The 19,516-nt window shown below is 39.9% G+C and overlaps 1 pseudogene; it reads left to right on the plus strand.

The window, feature by feature from the left end:
- The first annotated feature begins 1,912 nt into the window (after positions 1-1,912).
- LOC145395939 (5S ribosomal RNA) lies at positions 1,913-2,031 on the plus strand (annotated as a pseudogene).
- The last annotated feature ends 17,485 nt before the right edge of the window (positions 2,032-19,516 follow it).

Genomic DNA, 19,516 nt, shown 5'->3' on the forward strand with positions numbered 1-19,516 from the left:
AACTTTCATAATTTCATAATCTGGAAAATTAATCGGGGATTGCAAAATTAACAAGTCCTCTGTAAGAGTAGCTCAACAGTAGGATTTAGTAACTCTTACAGTAACCAGTATTATATATATACCCGGTATATATATATATATATTTTTTTTTTAATGTGAGGAAGAAGGAACCAAAGGCATTTGGTTGGTACTTAACAGTTAAACAAATTCAGTAACATTAATTAATCACTCTACATATAGATACAGTATATTAATTCCACAGTAATTACTGATTTGTGTGAAGAAATGCCTTTGTTTACGAGAGCGATAATTTTAATCAAAAACCGATAATTTTAACTTGCCGGGTATGTTAATATGGGTTTGGGAATCTGGCAACGCTGCTTAGCTGACGACTGCCAGGCCAGCTTCCCACCTCCAACACAACATTACCACGTATAGATGAGTGTTATGCATGTTTTATGTTTAATTAATGTGCAGTCATGTTATTTGCATACTATTTATTTACTCTTTCAGGTTGCTTTCTCTACAGTTCAGTAATGTACTGTAGATATGTTTGTTGCATTTGGTATCATATATTATTGCCTGAAAACTTACCTTTGATGGGGCCCTTGAGCCCAACCGATATTTTACCAATATTTATGTGTGTCATTATACAGTAATCCCTCTAATATCCGAACGCCCAATATCCGAACATCATCACTAACCGGACATGATCGTCCCGGGATCCAATATTCCCAAAATGGGCCAAAAACCGCAAAAAAAATCGAAAAAAATCTGACTTTTTTTTTTTTTTCCCCCTCCCGTAATTTGAAATTGCCACGTGGCGCCGAACAGCTGTTACACCACGGTCCCTTCACCCCTTCCTTCCTCCCTCTCCCCCCTCCCCTGTCAGGGTTGCCATTTGGTATTTTTCATTACCAAATGTGGGCCAATTTGGTAATAAAAAATTCATTTGGTAATGAATCAGAATTATGCATTACCAAATGGATTTTTCACATGTATAAGATACACAGGATGGAGATGGATTGTTTGCTCTCTGATTAATCTGCTACCCTACATAGTGTGAAAATAATCAACATGGTGTTAATTACAAGGAGTGATTACATGTATTTCCACTTGTATTTATAATTAGTGAAGAATAAATGCTAGCTTTACGAATTTGGTAATGAAAAGTTAAATTTGGTAATGAAAGTTGAGGAGATTAGTAATGTGGCCATTGCGATCTGGCAACTCTGTTACCCCGCCATCATCAACAGTCACAGCCAAACTCCGATCGAGAGCAGATGCTTATAGCAGTGCAAGCCACAGGTGCTTGTTTTTTGTGAATAAACTGCAATACCACGCCACTAGAACACACGGGAATTTACAGTGTTGTGCAGTGTTAAGAAATTAGAATTTAGAGTGCAGAGGATTAACTGTGGACTGCAAACGGGCGGTTCAAACCAGTCCAGGAGCCAGGGACTTGTAAGTACCCAGAATGTTTAATATTGTATAAACTCACCTCTAAAACCTCATTTCATGGTTCTTTTGCATTTATTTCAGTATATTATGTCCCTTATTGGTGTGATTTGGGTCTTAAATAGGTGCAGTGCATGTCCAGAGGGAGTTGTATAGGTGTTTTTCTGAGTTAGGGTCCATAAGTACAAGTCCAGGAGGCTGGGGCCCAATATCCGGACAGGATCACTATCCGGACATGCCTTTGGCTCTGTTACATCGGATATTGGAGGGATTACTTGTACGACTATGCCAAATGGAACCTAACTGCTCGTATCTTCGGGACCTCCCTGTACAGGCATACCCCGGTTTGACCCTGGATAGGTAACCTTCTGATACAGTCCTTATTCAGGTAACCTGGGGTGGAATCAACCCCATAAAGGAAAAAAAAAAATAATAGTAATTGTATATTTATTGTTGTAACGGCCATACCACATTGAGTACACCGCTTCCTGACTGATCAGTGAAGTTAAGCAACGTTGGGTCTGGTTAGTACTTGGATGGGTGACCGCCTGGGAACACCAGATGCTTTTGGCATCCCTACGTGAAGTGGGGTTGGTGGAGGATTAGTGCCCCTCTCTGTAAAACAATTAACTCTAAGCCCTTGGCCACCCCGTTTGGGATACATGGCGTCTGGCAATGAATAAAATGAATGATGAAAAAAAAAATACAAGAATAAACCTTGAACTTAGTATGTTATGTTAATACTAGACCTTTTATGAAAATTATAATTATACTGTTTTTTTTTTTTTAATTAATAAAAAAAAAACTTTTTAGAAAAAAATAATCATTTTAAATTCTGAGATTACTGTGAAGGAGCTGAGGTACATCCCATCCCTGTAGCAGCACAGACAGGTGAAGATAGGGAACTCTGTAGCCCGCACCACAATCACCAAGGATGCACAGTAAGGTTTAGAAAGGAAGCCAAAAAATACCTAAAATCACTTGTAATTTTTACATTTTTTTAAATGGGCATATACGGTATATGCCATTTTTTATGCCCCATGAAACATCGTTGTATGTGGATGAAACATACCTTTTGATGTCTGCAATACATTGCAAAGCAGAAAATGTTAATAAATTGCTCTTACCTTTGCTTACTGACAATCGAGGCAGGTGAGTGTGGAGTGGTCGATGCACACAGGACAGTTTCAGGCTGTGCACCTCTTCTTGGTCGGTACTGGGGCACCAACATTTCTGACTCAGTAATCAATTGTCACTTTCAGGTTTTGTATCACTAAAAGAAAAACGTATGTAGTCACAAATGAAAATGCATGGTGAGTGTAAGAAGTCACTATTTTGGTAACCAGGGGTAGTTTCCACCCCACAATGCGCTTTGGGGCCCCATATCTCACCTAGTTATGGAGAGCACAACTTAACACACCCTCCCTCACAGAGGTCTTCACAAACACTGCAGCTACTGGGAAGAGCTTGCATGTGTGCAGTGTGGTGTAGGTCTGACAAGCAAAAACTGGATTTGCCGGGGTGGAAAATACCCCAGGTTACCTATCCAGTATTAACAATGTAACTGGTTAGGTAAAACCCGTCGTTAGGCGAGGTATCGTATGTTGGGGTACTTTTAACGTGTAAAGCAATGTGCGAGTGTTTACCAGCCTTGGAATTTCCCCCAAACCAAGACCAGATCCCACCCAAATGAGCCTCCAAACAAGTTTAATCTAAATGACATAACAGCTGTCAAGGAAACTAACCTAAGCTTAACATCTGTAAATAACTCACCAAATCCAACAAATAAAATCTGAAAATTGTCAAATGTAAGTCTGGAAAAAATCAAACTTAGTAAACTGTACTCCAAAATGACAATGTTCACCCCACCAATGTCTAAAACACATTTATCTAAGTCTAAAAACAGTTATATATCAACCTAAACACACAATTTTAGTCTAAAATTGGTAAAACAAAAAATCAAAACTCATCGTTAAACTGGAGTTTGGCCATCGTTAGGCGGGGTATGGTGGTATTTCTGCCCTCATCGTTAAGCTGGGGTTGCTCATTTTGGGGTATTGTATGTTGAGGTATTACTGTGAAAACGATAGCGTCGCGGTGCAGGAGCTAAAATTTCATTGTTCAAGCTCACCCTATGGCAGACATAATGGTATAAGCAGCGAGCATGACATCCAAAACCCAGTACCTGTATTGTTATATTTGAAGGTTAACCCTGGATAGGCGTAGGTCTTTTTTAGTAACACCACAGGTATACCTGGGTATTATTCATCTGGCCATGGAAGAAAAATTTAAAAATTGTTCTAATCAATATTTATTCATGAAACTTGGTATGAGTGTGAAAGAACCTCTCATGTTCACACTGCTAGACGTATTAAAGAAAGTTTAATGAGAGGCAGTAATGTGAAAAAAAAAATCAAGAGATAATATTTTTGAGGAAAAAAAAAAAAAAAAAAAAAAAAATCAAGAGGTTATAGCCAAAAATATACAAGAGTAAAAACTTTTTTGCCCTTATTTTATGCTCCTTGCCTGCATCCTCAGCACTTCCCAAATACAGGCTGCTAGCTCCAAAAAAGCCATAAGCAGCAAAAAATGCTACTGTACTCACACAATAGGCATAGCCGGGTGCAAATCACCAGACCACTGTAAACAGTATATGAAGACCGAGGTGTAGAGTGTCACCCACCCACCCAACACCAAGTCTCAACACACAGTGCAGCAGCTGAGAGAGAGAATGTTTTGGAGACAAAGGAACCATTTGTATAAAACAGTGTTGCATTATCACCGGGTGAATTTCACCCAGGTGTGCCTATCTGGGGTTACTGAAATAATACTCGCCATAACCTTTTCTTCCTCCTTTGACACAAAATTTCATGGCAGCTTCACAGTACAATGACTATGATTCTTATTAGTTTTTTTTTTTTTTTAATACAGAAAGTGAGAAGTTTTGATGCTAGGGGTAGGGTAGTGAGAGGTAGACTTAAATAGGCCTGGGAGGAGGTCATTGAGTGTGACCTCAGGGATAAGGGACTGAATAGGGAAGCTGCCAGAGATCGAGCAACTTGGAGATTTGCCGTTAGGTGACCAAGGCCGACACGTGCAAGCGCGTTGGAGCCTTCAAAAACGATGCGAAACGATGACCATTTATACAGTACAGATATAGATTTTATATGGGGTTATCCCCTTTTGAAAGTTTTGAGGTGCTGTATTACCATCCATCAGCTTGTCACCTTCCATTGCCCCCATGGCTGCTGTGTCAGATTATTTAAAGTGGAGAAGAGAGAGAAATTGAGGAGATGGAAGGAGCACTTTGAGGATTTGTTGAATGTAGAGAGTGAGAGCAGTGTGAGTATAAGTGGTTGGGGAATGGCTGGGAGAAGAAGAGATGAGAGGAGGGAGGAAGAGATCAGTAGGTCGGAAGTAGTGGAAGCGATGAAGAAGATTAAGCTGGGAAAGGCCCCAGGAATTGATGGAGTGTGTGGTGAAATGCTTAGGTATGGGGGTGAGATTGTTGTGGAGTGGATATGGAAGTTGTGTAGATTGGCTTGGGAAGAGGGAAGGGTTCCAGAGGACTGGAAATCAGGTACAATTGTTCCTCTGTACAAAGGAAAAGGGGAGAGAGAAGTATGTGGTAACCATAGGGGTATTTGCCTTCTTAGTGTGACTGGTAAAATATATGGTAGAATACTCATTGATAGGGTTAGGCATATGACAGAGGAGCTAGTTGGAGAAGAACAAGGGGGATTTAGGAAGGGAAAAGGGTGTGTAGATCAGATATTTGTTCTAAGATGTTTAGTGGAGAAGTATCTAGAGAAGGGAAGGAAAGTGTATGCTGCCTTCATGGACTTGGAGAAAGCTTATGACAGAATAGATAGGCAAGGTATGTGGAAGGTATTAAGAATATATGGAGTGGAGGGGAAATTGTTGAGTGCTGTGAAGAGTATGTACGAGGGAGCTAGGGCTACGGTGCTAGTGGATGGTGAGCTGAGTGAGTTCTTTGATCTCAATGTGGGACTGAAACAGGGTTGTGTAATGTCTCCATGGCTGTTTAATATATATATGGATGGGGTTGTAAAGGAGGTACAAGGTAGGGCAGTGGATGAGGGGGTGGCCCTAATGAATGAGGGTGAGATTTGGAAGCTTCCGGTGTTGCTGTTTGCTGATGATACAGTATTGTTGAGTGAAGATGAATGGGAGTTGCAAGGTTTGGTGAACGAATTTGGGACAGTGTGTAGGAGGAGGAAGCTGAAAGTTAATGTAAACAAAAGTAAAGTTATGGTGTTTGAGAGGAATGAAGTCACAGAGTGTGCAGTGAGGTTGGATGGTGAGGATATGGAGAATGTGAGTGCATTCAAGTACTTGGGTAGTGTGATGAGTAAGGATGGAACTTTGGGGGATGAAGTACGTGAAAGGGTACAGCAGGGAAGGAAGGTTGTTGGTACACTGAAAGCAGTGATGAGAAATAGGGAGGTGAGTATGGAAGTTAAGAAGTCACTGCATGATGGTATTGTGATCCCTACCCTGACGTATGGAAGCGAGGCGTGGACATTGCAAGAGGGGAACAAGTCAAGAGTGAGAGCAGTGGAAATGAGTTACTTGAGAGGAGCATGTGGAGTGACGTGGAGGGACAGGTTGACGAATGAAGAAGTGAAGGAACGTTGTGGGGTAGATGTGGATGTGGTTGAAAAGATTAAGAGAAATACACTGAGGTGGTTTGGACATGTGGAGAGAATGGAGAATGAAAGACTGACTAAGAGGGTGTATGTAGGTGAGGTGGAGGGAGGGAGAGGGAGGGGTAGACCGAGGATGAGGTGGAGGGATGGAGTTGAGAGGTATATGAGGGAGGGGGGGGTGAGTTGGGGGGAGGGGAGTCAAATGGTGGGTGACAGAGTGACTTGGAGGCGTTTTGTCTGCGGCCACCCTTTGCGGGATTAGGGCGTCGGGCTATAGATAGATAGATAGATAGAATGTATATATAAAATCATTAAAGTAATTTTTTTAGCTGAATAAAATAGAGGCAGCAAGACTAAACTAGACTTAGGAATCATGGGGGTTGATAACTAAACTATAATGACCATCCCACCCCAAAGCATTAGGTTTCTGTTTTACTGTAACCCTCCTCCCACAGATGTTAAAATATGTAACCCTCTTACCCATACAATTTATATTTATTGCATCTGCCCTCCCCAGAGACTAACTTTTATTTTTTATTATTGCTGGTGGTGAGTTAGTGTCAAGTTTGTTCAAGACTGGTACGTGTGTGTAGTCGAAAGCAGGTTACACCAAGAATATCGGTGATGTTACACATTAGTCTTTTCTATATGATTATGTACAGTATATTAGCCAGATTTCGGTCTTGCTCAGCTCTTAATACTAATAATGATGCTAATTATGAGAGTTTTTGGATGCTGGACTATAGCTTTTAAAGATACAAAGACGGGCTGTATACACACTATTTTCTGCATATACTGAGCCAGTAAGTTCTTTGATGAAGCTAATGTATTTGAATAATACATTGCATATGCTGGGGTACAGGACAATAATATATTTTTCACCTTAAGACTTTCTGAAGGTTTGCTTGATTTTTGGACAGGCAGTTCTTATCTTTGGTAAATGTTTAATTAAATCTTGTTTTTTAACGGACTTGTTAAATTTGACTGATTTATGAAGGCTGCAACATGCTTGTATGCCTCTGCCATGGTCATGATGAAGAATTATGCTGTATTGTGAAAGAATTGGCTGGATTTTTGAAAGCCAGTCTTATAGGTCCCTTAAAAAAAAAAAAAATAAATAAAAAAATAATTATAATGCACAATAGTTGTTACAGTACAACAGCATTATGGAAAGAAATTTTTTTTGAAGACTTTTTTAGTAGCTACAGTAATCTTAAAATATTTGTGATCGGAAAGTATTATTAATCTTAATCTTGTCAAAATTCTTCACCAAATGTCATTGGTAATTAGTACATTCTAAAAATGCATAAATTGAATAAATAGGTAAATTTAAGGAAATTATCTTGTACAAGGGTGTTCATAAGAGCCATTATAAACTTGAAGACTTAAAATGTGTAATGGAAAGTCTTTGGAGAAAAATATGGTAGTTCCTGTAACCTGCACATAGCATGAATTGAGTGAGTGAAGATGGTCATTTAATTGAAGATGAATGTAATATTGCTACATGCTGGTCAAATAAGACAAAGGTAGTATATCACATCTGGCTTCTGATTGCGATTGTATTAAATTTAATGCTTGTCCATCTTCGCCTTCTCAATTGTATGTATTCCCCCCACCCCTCCCCCAAGGATTTAAATGCATGAGGCAAGGCATTTTCACACAGGCATTCACATGTACTTTGGTAAACTCATATAAATGACCTCATACAATACTGTACATACCGGTGCTCTGAAATCAGAACTGCTTGGATTTTAAGGATTAATGGAAAATTGTTTAGAAATGTATAACTACTAGGCTATAGGAATGGAAGAGTGTATAGTACTGTTAACCTGGGAACTGTGACTCCGTTGATCAGTCTTCAGTTCATTGCTTTGGTGTGAGTGAAGTACTTGAATTGGTGGCAGTGGTTTGTATTGGTCACTCTCCCTGCTTCAGATCTCTTCCCTCTCCTTCCCCTCATTGGTGCAGTCCTCTTTGAACATCAGACTTTACTCCCATATACTGTTGCAGATAAAACTACAAATTGGCACAAACGCTCACTACATAATTTCATGCTAGAAACCTTACTTCCTAATGCAGCAGTTTAGAGATAAACAGTAATTTATCGCATGTCTACCCAGTACAGTATTATAATGCATTGTATGAGGACAAGGGATACGAGATCCAGTATTGCATGAAGAAATACAATTACATAGGAGGTGCTTGGAAATGATATTTAATTTTAGTTTGTGCTGTTTAAGTTCTGGATTTGAAACTTTTAATGCAAGACAACTGTACCAAGCTAAATTTGGTGGCATGACAGTGTGGATGAGGTAAACACAAGTGATGGAAATATTAAAATAGCAAGTAATGTTTCTGTAAATATAAAGCATATGAATCTTAATCACATTTATCATCCTGCATAAAATTACTGACTGGTCCCACGTCAATATTTAGTAGAAGCCTTTGGTACAAACTTCAGTCTTGCTGCCATGAGTTGTCACAAATAAATATTGCCAGTAAAAGTCACTAGTAAAATGTTGTGATGGCAAGAAGCAGTTGTACTGAAGGTGTATTACAAGTTTTCCAGGTTTTTTACTAATGGTAATTTGAAAAGCTTATGTAACAATGTAGCCATCACTTAACCTGAAGTAAGTAACATGCAGTTTTAAGTAAAATGTGGTGGTTACCTATAAGCACACTACCGGTAAAATTTTGGAGTTAAAATTTCTAAGCAGAAATGACTGCATTGACGAGACTAGTAAATTGGGAAATACAAAAAAGTTAACACTGAATATATAACAAGGCACTAGAACCACCTGATATCAGTGCCAGTACATGAAGGCATCCCTCACCTACAACATGTCAGTATAAAAATGATATACACTATAATGTTAAGGTCTAATATGCAGAACAATTCACTAAGTTAAAAGTGCAGTGAAGCCTTCTATGCCATTTAAAATACCTTTGAGGGGCAGTAGGGTGACTTCCAACTTGAGGGGAGCACACTGGACTGCCAACTGCTGTTATGTAGGCTTAAACTTATCAATCTGATGATGGTTTTTGTACTTCATTCCTGCTGCCACCAGACAATTGTATTCACTAGCTATATAGGTGACTTTCACAGCTGGAGGAGTTGGATAATAGCCTCCTTAGCCTCTTCACTACTAGTCTGCCCTGAGTTCAGTAAAAATATGGCAATAGCAAGATTGAAATGCTAATTGTCATTAGACTAAAGGAGTTTTTGTGTGTTGGATGCTGGTTTTTGCTTCTAGTTAAGTGCATTATAAATTGTAATGGGTTATTATCAAGGTGTACAAAGCTGCCTGTGCCACCTTGAATATGGCTGTATGTTTTGCTAGACATTTAATCCCTGAATACATCTAGATTAGGTGGAACAACACTTGGTAATGTTGTAGTTTAAATGCTGACAGTGGAAGCTTTTAAGATTACTTTGGTATCCTGTAATGTTCATTTAAGTTCAAGCAACTGTAGTAGTATGTTTTCACCACTTCTTGCCCTCCCAACAGGCCAAACTTCAGCTGTAGATGATGGGCGTGGAGCTGCAGGCTGAAGTCAGAAGAAGGCAAGTCAAATGAAATGATGGAGTAGACACCGAACCTACCAAACGAAAGACATCAGTTCTCTTCTGTCATGTTGATATTGTTCAATTATAAGTACAGTCAACCAAAAAAACAAAAAACAAAAAAACATTATTGGCCATCTTACCCCACGTATCATTCTCAGACAAACACGGATGAAGCATTGTGATTTGGTGCATCGTGTAATTGTATTTGCAAACACTGGCCGTGGGACTCTCATCTTAAATCTGACTCTCATCTTGAATGTGGGGACCAACTGCCTAGCCCCGGGCTCCTACGCTTCTCATGCGGCAATATAGGATTGGATGATGGATGAATGGTAATTATTACACCTCTTAATAACATAAACCGCCACATATTGGATGGTATATTGTTTGAGGCAATGTGTTAATAGATTCATGTTCATCCTGCAAAACTCGCTTATTTTCACAAATATTGATCCCCAGGTGTGCCCTACTTTTTTTTTTTTTGGTTGACCTTACAGCTGAAGAAATTTGTGGAATTTGTAAACTACTTTATTTAGTGTTCAGAGGTTTAAATATTCTTTTTATAAATCTATGGCTGCCCCTGCAAGTCACCTACTGTCTCCCCAGGTTATTGTAATTACTATTCCTGTATTATTACTTGGCCTGTTTCAGTGGACATTTTCAGTGTTCACACTTTTGTACAGTCACCCCAAGAAGTGATGGAAGAGTTTCAGATTGCTTCAGACACTGCACTGATATGCATTTTGCGAAAACTTAGTGAATACGAGGTATAAAAAAAAAAAAAAAAAAAAAAATGTACATCATGTCATGTCGAAGAGAGAGAGAGAGAGAGAGAGAAAAAAAAAACAGTATATCACGCTAAGAATCATGAGAAATGAATAACATGAGGCAGTGATATACTGTATTAGAAGCTAACCTGTAACATACGTTTTCCCAGTCTGAATGTGTAATGTATTACTCCACGCGTGTTGCACAGTATATCCCGTTGCTCGTGTTTACGCCCCAGGATTTAAAATCTGGTTGTCTAGTTTTGAAGGCCAACCTAGGAAAATCCCAATGAATGCAGTACGCTATTTGCTTTTCAAATGCGATGGTGATGATATAGGAACAGTAAAGATGCCGCAAAAATTAAATAATTATTAGTAACGATACCCTACCCAAAACTGTAGCAAGACCTTTTCAGCCTCTTATTCCTTTCCTCCTCCTAGCATGTAATATATGTAGTTATCTACTTTATTCCCCACTGATGCAAAATAATTAGGTATGACAGATTATACCTTTTTCTCTTACACTAGATAGTAAAGAGGACTAAAACATGGGCTTACAAACTCGTACAGTGTAAAAGCACATACTTGTTCGATCTTTTAGTCTGGAATATCTTTCTTCTTAAATAAACCACTATGTCCTGTGTAACCGAAAATGCTGATTTAGAAGTTTTGAACTCATTGATGTGTTTATTGCATTTTATTACTCTTGCCAGTCGTTCAGGCACCGAGGATACTAGACTATGACACAAGTTTGCATTCTCCATGGAGCTCCAACTCATGGCATATTTGCGAGGTTCTTTTATATTTCATTCACTGATAGTTCTTAGGATTATACTAAGTCTTCCACAGATTTTTCTTAGTGGAAAAATGGCTAAATGTGGTGTAATAGTTGTGAGTAAAAGTTGTCTTCATATGTGCTTGTTGATCGAACCATTTAAAATCGCCTACCAGCTTACGCCGCATTCCTGCTTTCTGCTGTCATCCATGAAGACAACAAAAACGAAAATAAATGACTTGATTATCCGCTAATATTCTATAGGTAAATATCTTAAAAACAAAAATGACAGATTTTCATTGTTTACTGAAGGCCTTTTCTTTTCAGTCTTACACTACCAACAATAATTGCTTACTGCCATACTAGAATTAAACTCCACAACTTATTTCCGACTGTCCTTGAGCAATTAGTTCCATTTAGGAGTTCTTATTATCGGAACTAACAAACTGTTTCCTACAGTTTTAAAATGTATGAGTACTTTGCCATTTACTTACTGTTTTCTATTACAATATGACATAATAGGTGTTATCTTGCAAAGATATAAGGAAGAGTATTATGCATTATCACTGACTGAAACCTTCTGAATACTCCGCTATCACTTTTTCGGCCGACTGTACCTGTTTCTGATCCATAGCTCAAGCCATCACTAACTGGGTTAAAAGTCTAGAGCAGCATTTCTTAACCTTGGGTGCTAACACCCCCAGGGGTGCTAAAATCAATTTTAGGGGGTGCTGGAAAATGCTGCATTATTGTTTTTCTCATTGGTTTTGCCTAGTATTGGCTTTTTTTTTTTTTTTTTTTTTTTTTTTTTTTTTTTTAGCATAAAATGTTAAGCAGTGCTTCACTTTAACCCTGCAGCAGTGTAGGAACTGTAGTCCCAGTACCTAGATGTAAAGGGGTGCTGCCTGGACTGAGATCTTATTACGGGGTGCTGAGGTCGGAAAAGGTTAAGAAACGCTGGTCTAGAGGATTATTAATATTTTCATTATTATTGTTGTTGTTGTTGTATAACCATGAGAACAAAGAAGTGAGATGTGGAAATGGGGTTTGAGAGGAATGTGTGTGTGAAATTTTTTGAATGGATAGGAGGAGAAATACAGTAATAGGATAAGAGCAGCACCTGTTACATCAAATCAAAACATGCAGTTGACACTATTCTGAACTTCGCCAGCTAACTTTGATTATTCATTATACAAACTAAATTACCTAAATATTACCAAATATATCGGTTTAGTTTATCGCTCCCCCAATGCTTCTTCAGAACCCAGCGTATTTGACTCCATGTCCACATAGTTGACCACCTTAACTTCACCCTTAACACTGAACGTACCATATTAGGCGATTTTAACATCCATAAGGTAGAATGGTTATTGCATTCTGCCAGGACTGACGATACTGGTTTAGTGTGAGCTGTTTGTAGAATTGTTTAATCTTGCAACTGGTAACACAACCCACCAGAATACCAGGTGATCCTGATGATGGTGGCTGTCTCTTGGATCTATTCCTGACAAATAACTCAGATCAGTATAGGATAGAAGTACTGTCACACTTGGATCCTCTAACCACAGTCGCATCAAAACCTCATTAGTTAGTCAACCCAAACCTCCCAGTTCTGAACCAGTCAGGGTGACCAGATGGCCATTTGTTAGGGTGGATTGAGATGGATTTATATATTATCTTGCTGATATTCTATGGTAGTCTTTTTTCTCCAGTGACATCAGTTCTACCCAGTCCCACAGTAATGACTTAATACATGCTGGTATGGAATTGTTCATACCCAGTCAACAATTTACTAAAAGATCGGACTCCCTAAAATGATTTGACAGCAGTTGTGCCAGAGCAGCAACCCAAAAGTCTCTATCTATCTATATCTATAGCCGGACGCCCTAATCCCGCAAAGGCATATAAATTTTACTTTAAAAAAAAATCTGAATCCTGCAATCATTTTAAAATTGCAAGAAACCATGCAAAAGCAGTAATAAATCTTGCTAAATCAGACTTTCTTCACAGCCAAGTATCCAAACTATGAAATAATTCTAATGACAGTAGAATATTCTGGTCATCCCTCAATTCTTTCAGTAACTCTTAACAAGTCATCACCCATTCCCTCACTAAAATCTTCAGATGGAAACATAAATGACCCTTTTAAAAGTGAACATCCTTGCTAGTACAGTTGCCATAAATTCTACATTGGAGGAAGTTAGAACATCCCTGTACTACAACTTCCAAGTCTTTAAAAGCTGCTCCAAGTAAGATGCAAACCAGATACATAAGATCCATCCCAGACAATTTACCAACCAACAAAGCTCCAGGTTCAGATAGAATTCCTCCAGTAGTTTTGAAAATGTGTTCCCCAGAACTTGCTCCTGTTCGAGCTAAATTATTCAGACTTTACATCTGTATTGTTTCAATTCATAATTCTTGGAAAGAAGCCAATATCCACACAATCCCAAAGAAAGAAGTTCCTCTGCTTTCAGACCAATAACTATCACATCTCTTGGTAAAGTATTTGTGATTGTAATAAGCATATTGTTAAACATCTTGAATCCATCAGCTTAGTGACAGACTATGGTTTTTGCCATGAATAGATCCACCGTTGATATACTCAGTCTCTTGGCTCATACCATCCATCAGTCAATGACCAGCATGGAGAAACCCATGCAGTAGCCCCTGATGTTCCTAAAGCTTTTGACAGTGTGGCATTATTCCTTGGAATCCAAACTTCCCCTTCTATGGCCTATCATCTCTTGGTCAACTGATTTCATAATATCTTGGTAACAAAGGTAACAGGAGATGTATATTCCAATTTCCACCCAGTTAATGCTGGGGTGCCATAAGGATCAGCCCTGACTCCAACCTTACTGCTAATTCATATTAATGATTTATCCATCACCCATAATTCCAGTCACTCATATGCATATGATTCAACACTTCCCAACACCTATTCACAAAGTTTGTCTTAGCTCAGTACAGCAATCTTCATAAATCAAGACTTAAACAAGATCACTGAATGAGGACAAAATAACATTGTCTCGCTTAATGCTAGGAAAACCAAATGCATGCAGTGTACTAATAGACAGATATTGCCGGATTCCTATAACCCTCAGTGCTACTGATAATCTAATCTCTAAAAGGATTGAAATTCTCTGTTACGAGTAAAGACCCTCAGCTGTACCTCTCCTACACTTGCTAAAACTGTTTCAGAGTAACCTGAATTATTGTACAGAATCCACAGCTATTTCACTGACCAGCAGTTTGCTGTAATTTACAAGTCATGTGTACTGTCAGCTGGAATATTGCTCACTTTGTGGAATGGAGAGGCACTAAAACTGGACAAAATTCAGAATAAAGCTGTAAGAATTATCAATAACCCTGCAGTCAAATGAACTGCCTCCCCTACAAGTAAAATAGGAATGTTTCCTCCGGTACGTTATTTTAGATACTTTTATGACATGCTCGAACGCCTTCCCCTGTGCTACACTGGCTTCTGGTACATCTCGTGACTGGATTGTCACACTGTCATATTGCAGAACTGGCTATCAGATTTCTTTTATTCTCAGAACCGCAGATCTTGGGAACTTAACCTCCCTAGATTAGTTTACCCCTAATCTTCAACCTACAACAGTGCAAGTTCAACCGTCAAAAACTTTTTTGTATGAATGAAGGACGCCTGTAGTGTGATGTATGGATTGTTTTTTATTTATTTATCTTTTTTCGTCTTGTTTGTCTTTAAAAAATGCAAACAGTAAGAGAAAACGGCGTATGTGCTTTGATGGTGTGTGCGCTTGGATGGTATAGTTACATGGAGAGAATGTTTATAAGTATGGTGGTGAAAAGGATATACGTGATTGATGCTGCATTTTGTACTGTCACATCGTGGCCATACAATTTAATTATCTACAGTCAGCCTATCTTTCAGTATGTAAATTAAACTGAGTGTTGAAAAGTCTGAGGCAGGAGAAATCGAAGTAAAGTCGTATTGTTGAGATTAATAAATATCCCATAACGCTTTGGGTGGTTGTCAGTGGTTTATTAGAGGATAAGTTTATAGTACCAGCTTGACTATCATTGTCAGTACTACCAGATAAGTTTTCCTACAGAGAGGGTAAGGGTTTTGTTGTGGAAATCAACCGATGACAGCATAAATATGTAGTGTAATAGCTCAATTAAGGGTCAGTATTTCAGCAGCAATACTGTACTCATAAAACTTTTATGGAACCATTAAACGTATTTGGAACCAAGAAGAATTTAGTTCATAATTTTCAGGAAGAATAACACCATGGAAGCCACCTTGAAATAGTACGAAAGTTTTTCTGGTGCTGCATGTATGGCTACGCATGTAGGAGTTTTATTATTAAAAAGAAAAAAATGCTTGACATGTATAAAACTGACATGATCCATACAAAATGTGGCATGAACTGAAGATGGTATGAGGCATGGTATGCCTGGAAGGTGGATGTATGTGATCATTATAATAAAGCAAATTACAGATGATTTTAGGAAACCGATAGGGGTTAGAGGGATAGCATGTGACAAGGATTTGACCCTCCCTCCCCTTTTTTATGTATTGAATTTATGTAGTAGGTAATGATAGGCACATCTATGGAAATAAATGTGCAGTTGGTTAGGCCAGTGTTGTAGTCGGGATTCCAGTGGCATGAATGGTGATTGATTCCAGGAGCATGAGTGGTGGTGATGGAATGATTGTCTGAGCCATTTCACTGTGCATATTTTTTTATTAGTGTATCTTTATCATGTTTTGTGTTTCCCTACTTTCTAAACTGGTTCATACTGTTGTAAGGTGGGAGACAGAGGTGGTGGTGATTATTTTTTGCTCATGCTGACGTACCATCTTCCTCCCCTTCCTTGCTTACCTCCACCTTGCGCACCTTCCAGCCTCACCCCCTCCCTCCTTGCCTGGCCCACTTCCTCCTTCCAACCTTTCCTGGCTGCCTTTCTCCCTCCACTCCTTCATGCCTCACCCCTCCTTTCCCAGGTGTCTGCCTCCTCTCCTTTCCTTCCTACCGGTATAGAAAAGAAAAGATAAGACAACTGTACTTTGTTTTTGTTGATTTGTAGAAGCCCTTTGACAGAGTCCCTAGAGAGGTGGTGAAGTGGGCAGTGAGAAAGCTTGGGATCGAGGAATGACTGGTCAGGTGGTTATGGCCATGTATGTGGATGCTTGCACCCTGGGAAGGGTGAATGGCGATTGAGTGATGAGTTTTCCGTGAATGTTGTTGTGCATCACGGGTCAGTTTTGAGCACCGTATTGTTTACCATGGTACTTGATGCCCTCTCACATGACTTCAGAAGTGGACTCCCGTGGGATATTTTGTATGCTGATGATTTGGTGTTGATTGCAGAGAATGAGAGGGGAGGAAGAAAGGCTTAGGAAGTGGAGAGATGGTATGGGGCACAGTGACTTGAGAGTAAATGCAGATAAGAACAAAAGTGATGGTAATTAGGGCTGGTGGCGGTACTGCAGGTGGATACTGCCAGGCGTGAAAGGATTGAACTTGCTGGTGAGTCTCGAGTGTGAAAGAGTTTTTGTTATATGAGAGATGTGCTGGAGGTGGGGCTGGAGCTAGCTCTGTGGCTAGAGTGAAGTTCAGGGAGCTGTTGCTTCGCCTGACATTGAGAGGGCTCTTCCTTCGTGCTAAGGGGTCTTTGTATGCAGCATGTGTCAGGAGTGTAACGCTGTGTGGTAATGAAACTTGGGCAGTAAGGAAAGATGATATTCACAGGCTCAAACATACAGAAACGACAATGAGTAGGTGGATGTAGATGTGCAGTGGGTCCCTGCGTGAGACCTGGGGGGACTAGGTTGATGATGTAAGAGTTAAGCCCCGTCCACACGAGCGGGCAATGCCCGCGGACATTGCCCGCTCGTGTGGACGGGCACAAGCGAGCAGTTTGCAGGTTGACGGGCTCACCGCTTGTGCCCGTCAACAGGCAAACTGCTCGCTTGTGCCCGCGGGCATTGCCCGCTCGTGTGGACGGGGCTTAAGGTGCGGTGGGACCGAGTGTAATGGTGGTGTGATGAGAGGTAGATTGAGATGGCTTGAGAATGTCTTGAGGATGGATGATTGGGTGCAGAAAGTATCCGTCTGTCTGTCTGTCTCTCTATTGCCAGACGCCTCAATCCTGTACGGAGTGGCCACAAACAAATCGCCTCCATGTTGCCCTGTTCCCTGCCATTTCACTGCCTTGCTTCTAAAGCCCTGTCCACACGAGCGGGCAATGCACGCGGGCACAAGCGAGTAGTTTGCCTGTTGACGGGCACAAGCGGTGAGCCCGTCAACAGGCAAACTGCTCGCTTGTGCCCGCGGGCATTGCCCGCTCGTGTGGACAGGGCTTTACTCACACCTCCCGTTCTCATATGCCTCTCCACCCCATCCCTCCATCTCATCCTCGGCCTCCCCCTCCCTCTTCCCCCCTCCACCTCACTCGGTTATGTATGATGTACTAAAAGGCAGCCATAATCATGTATGTAAAGTTATTGGATAATGTATATATTTTTCAAAATATGATGATGGAATGTTAGATATACTTTTGGGCGGCGTGTGCACAGAGTTTGTTCTTATCTCTGAATGAATTATTTATGTATCCCTCCCCCCCACTCCTTACCTCCATGTAACCTGCATCCCTACCTCATCATCCTTAATAATTCCTCAGCCTCCAGACTACCATTCCTTCTTACATCCTCCTTGCATCTTCCTCCTCTTTCCTCCTACCTACTTTCTCTACCCTCCTTGCTTCACTCACCCACCCTCCCTCCATACTTAATCTGTTCCTTCTCTTTCCTTCCTCTCCTATCTTAACACTCTCCTCATTCCAATTTCCCACCCCCTTCCTGTCACCCTTTCCCTTCCTCATCTATCTCCCTCCCCCTTCTTCATGCCTGATTCCCTCCACCTTTCCCCTTCCTCCCCCTTTGTCTGTACCATCTGTATCTCTCGCCTCGTCTTACATCTTCGTCCTTCCACCTCTTCTCTTTTTCAATCTCTTCCCATCTTTTCTTTTCTTTTCTTCCTCCTGCTCCTCTTCCCCCCTCTTTTTTCTTCTCCTCTCCCCACCATACACCCCCTCCCCAACCATATATGCCCTCTTTCCGCCATACATGCCCTCTCTCCCCCATTTCCCCCACGTACATACCTCTCTGCCCACTTACATGCCCTTTCCCCCCCCATACATACCATGTACCCCCCACGCACATGTCTCTTTCCCTCACCTACACATCTCCTTCCCCCCGCGTCTTTAAGTATCCTCCCCCCACCTAGATGCTCTCCTCGCCCCACCTATGCATCCCTCCCCCGACTTAAACCGTACTCCCCCCTCACCTATATGCGCCCTAAGGCGTCTGTAATAAAGTTAGGGTATTTTCAAATGTCCAGATTTTATTAATAGCCAATCTTCTTACACTTGTGACATATCTGTGATTGACAGACATATCTGCATCTCTAGATCTAAAGTAATTTATTAATGCAAGTCATAAAGATGCCAAGTTGAAAAATGTGAATGCAAAAATATATGAAACATTCTAAATAAATTTGTTAAAGTGTTCTATATGGTTGTACAAAATTTGTGAAGCAAACACAACCGTAATCAAAACACTCATCTGTATTTTGAATGTTTCACATATTTTTGTATTACACATTTTTCTGCTTTGGTGTCTTTGTGACTATATACTTGTAAATAAATAAATTTAATAAATGTATTTTATGACATGGTTGTATTATGAACCTCCTGTAGGACCCCCGACACCTTTTGGTCAAACTTGCTGGGTGGACTGCACCAGGATGTTTGAAAATTTTAAGGCGAAAAATTCATATTTATAAAGATTTTTAGGCCCATATTTATAAAGATTCTTAAGCATCTCTATAAATATGGCTTAAGTCGAAAGTTATAAAGGGTTGTCGATATTTATAAATATTCTTAAACTTGAGAATATTTATAAATATGAATAACCTTTATAAAATCGGACTTAAGCCATATTTAAAAAAGATTCTTAAGAATCTTTAAAAATATGGGCCTAAAAATCTTTATAAATATGAATTTTTCACCTTAAAATTTTCAAACATCCTGGTGCAGTCCACCCAGCAACTTTGACCCAATGGTGTCGGGGGTCCTATAGAAGGTTCATAATACAACCATGTCATAAAATACATTTATTAAATTTATTTATTTACAATGTTTTTGCACAGGGTACAAGCATATACAGGAGGTGGCGGGGATAAGAAGGCACATAGGGTGGTGGAGGCTGAGTGGAAGAGGCAGG

The sequence above is a fragment of the Coenobita brevimanus genome, chromosome 33, assembly GCF_032717465.1.
Source record: "Coenobita brevimanus isolate Jiangsu-jjx chromosome 33, ASM3271746v2, whole genome shotgun sequence".
NCBI lineage: Eukaryota > Metazoa > Arthropoda > Malacostraca > Decapoda > Coenobitidae > Coenobita > Coenobita brevimanus.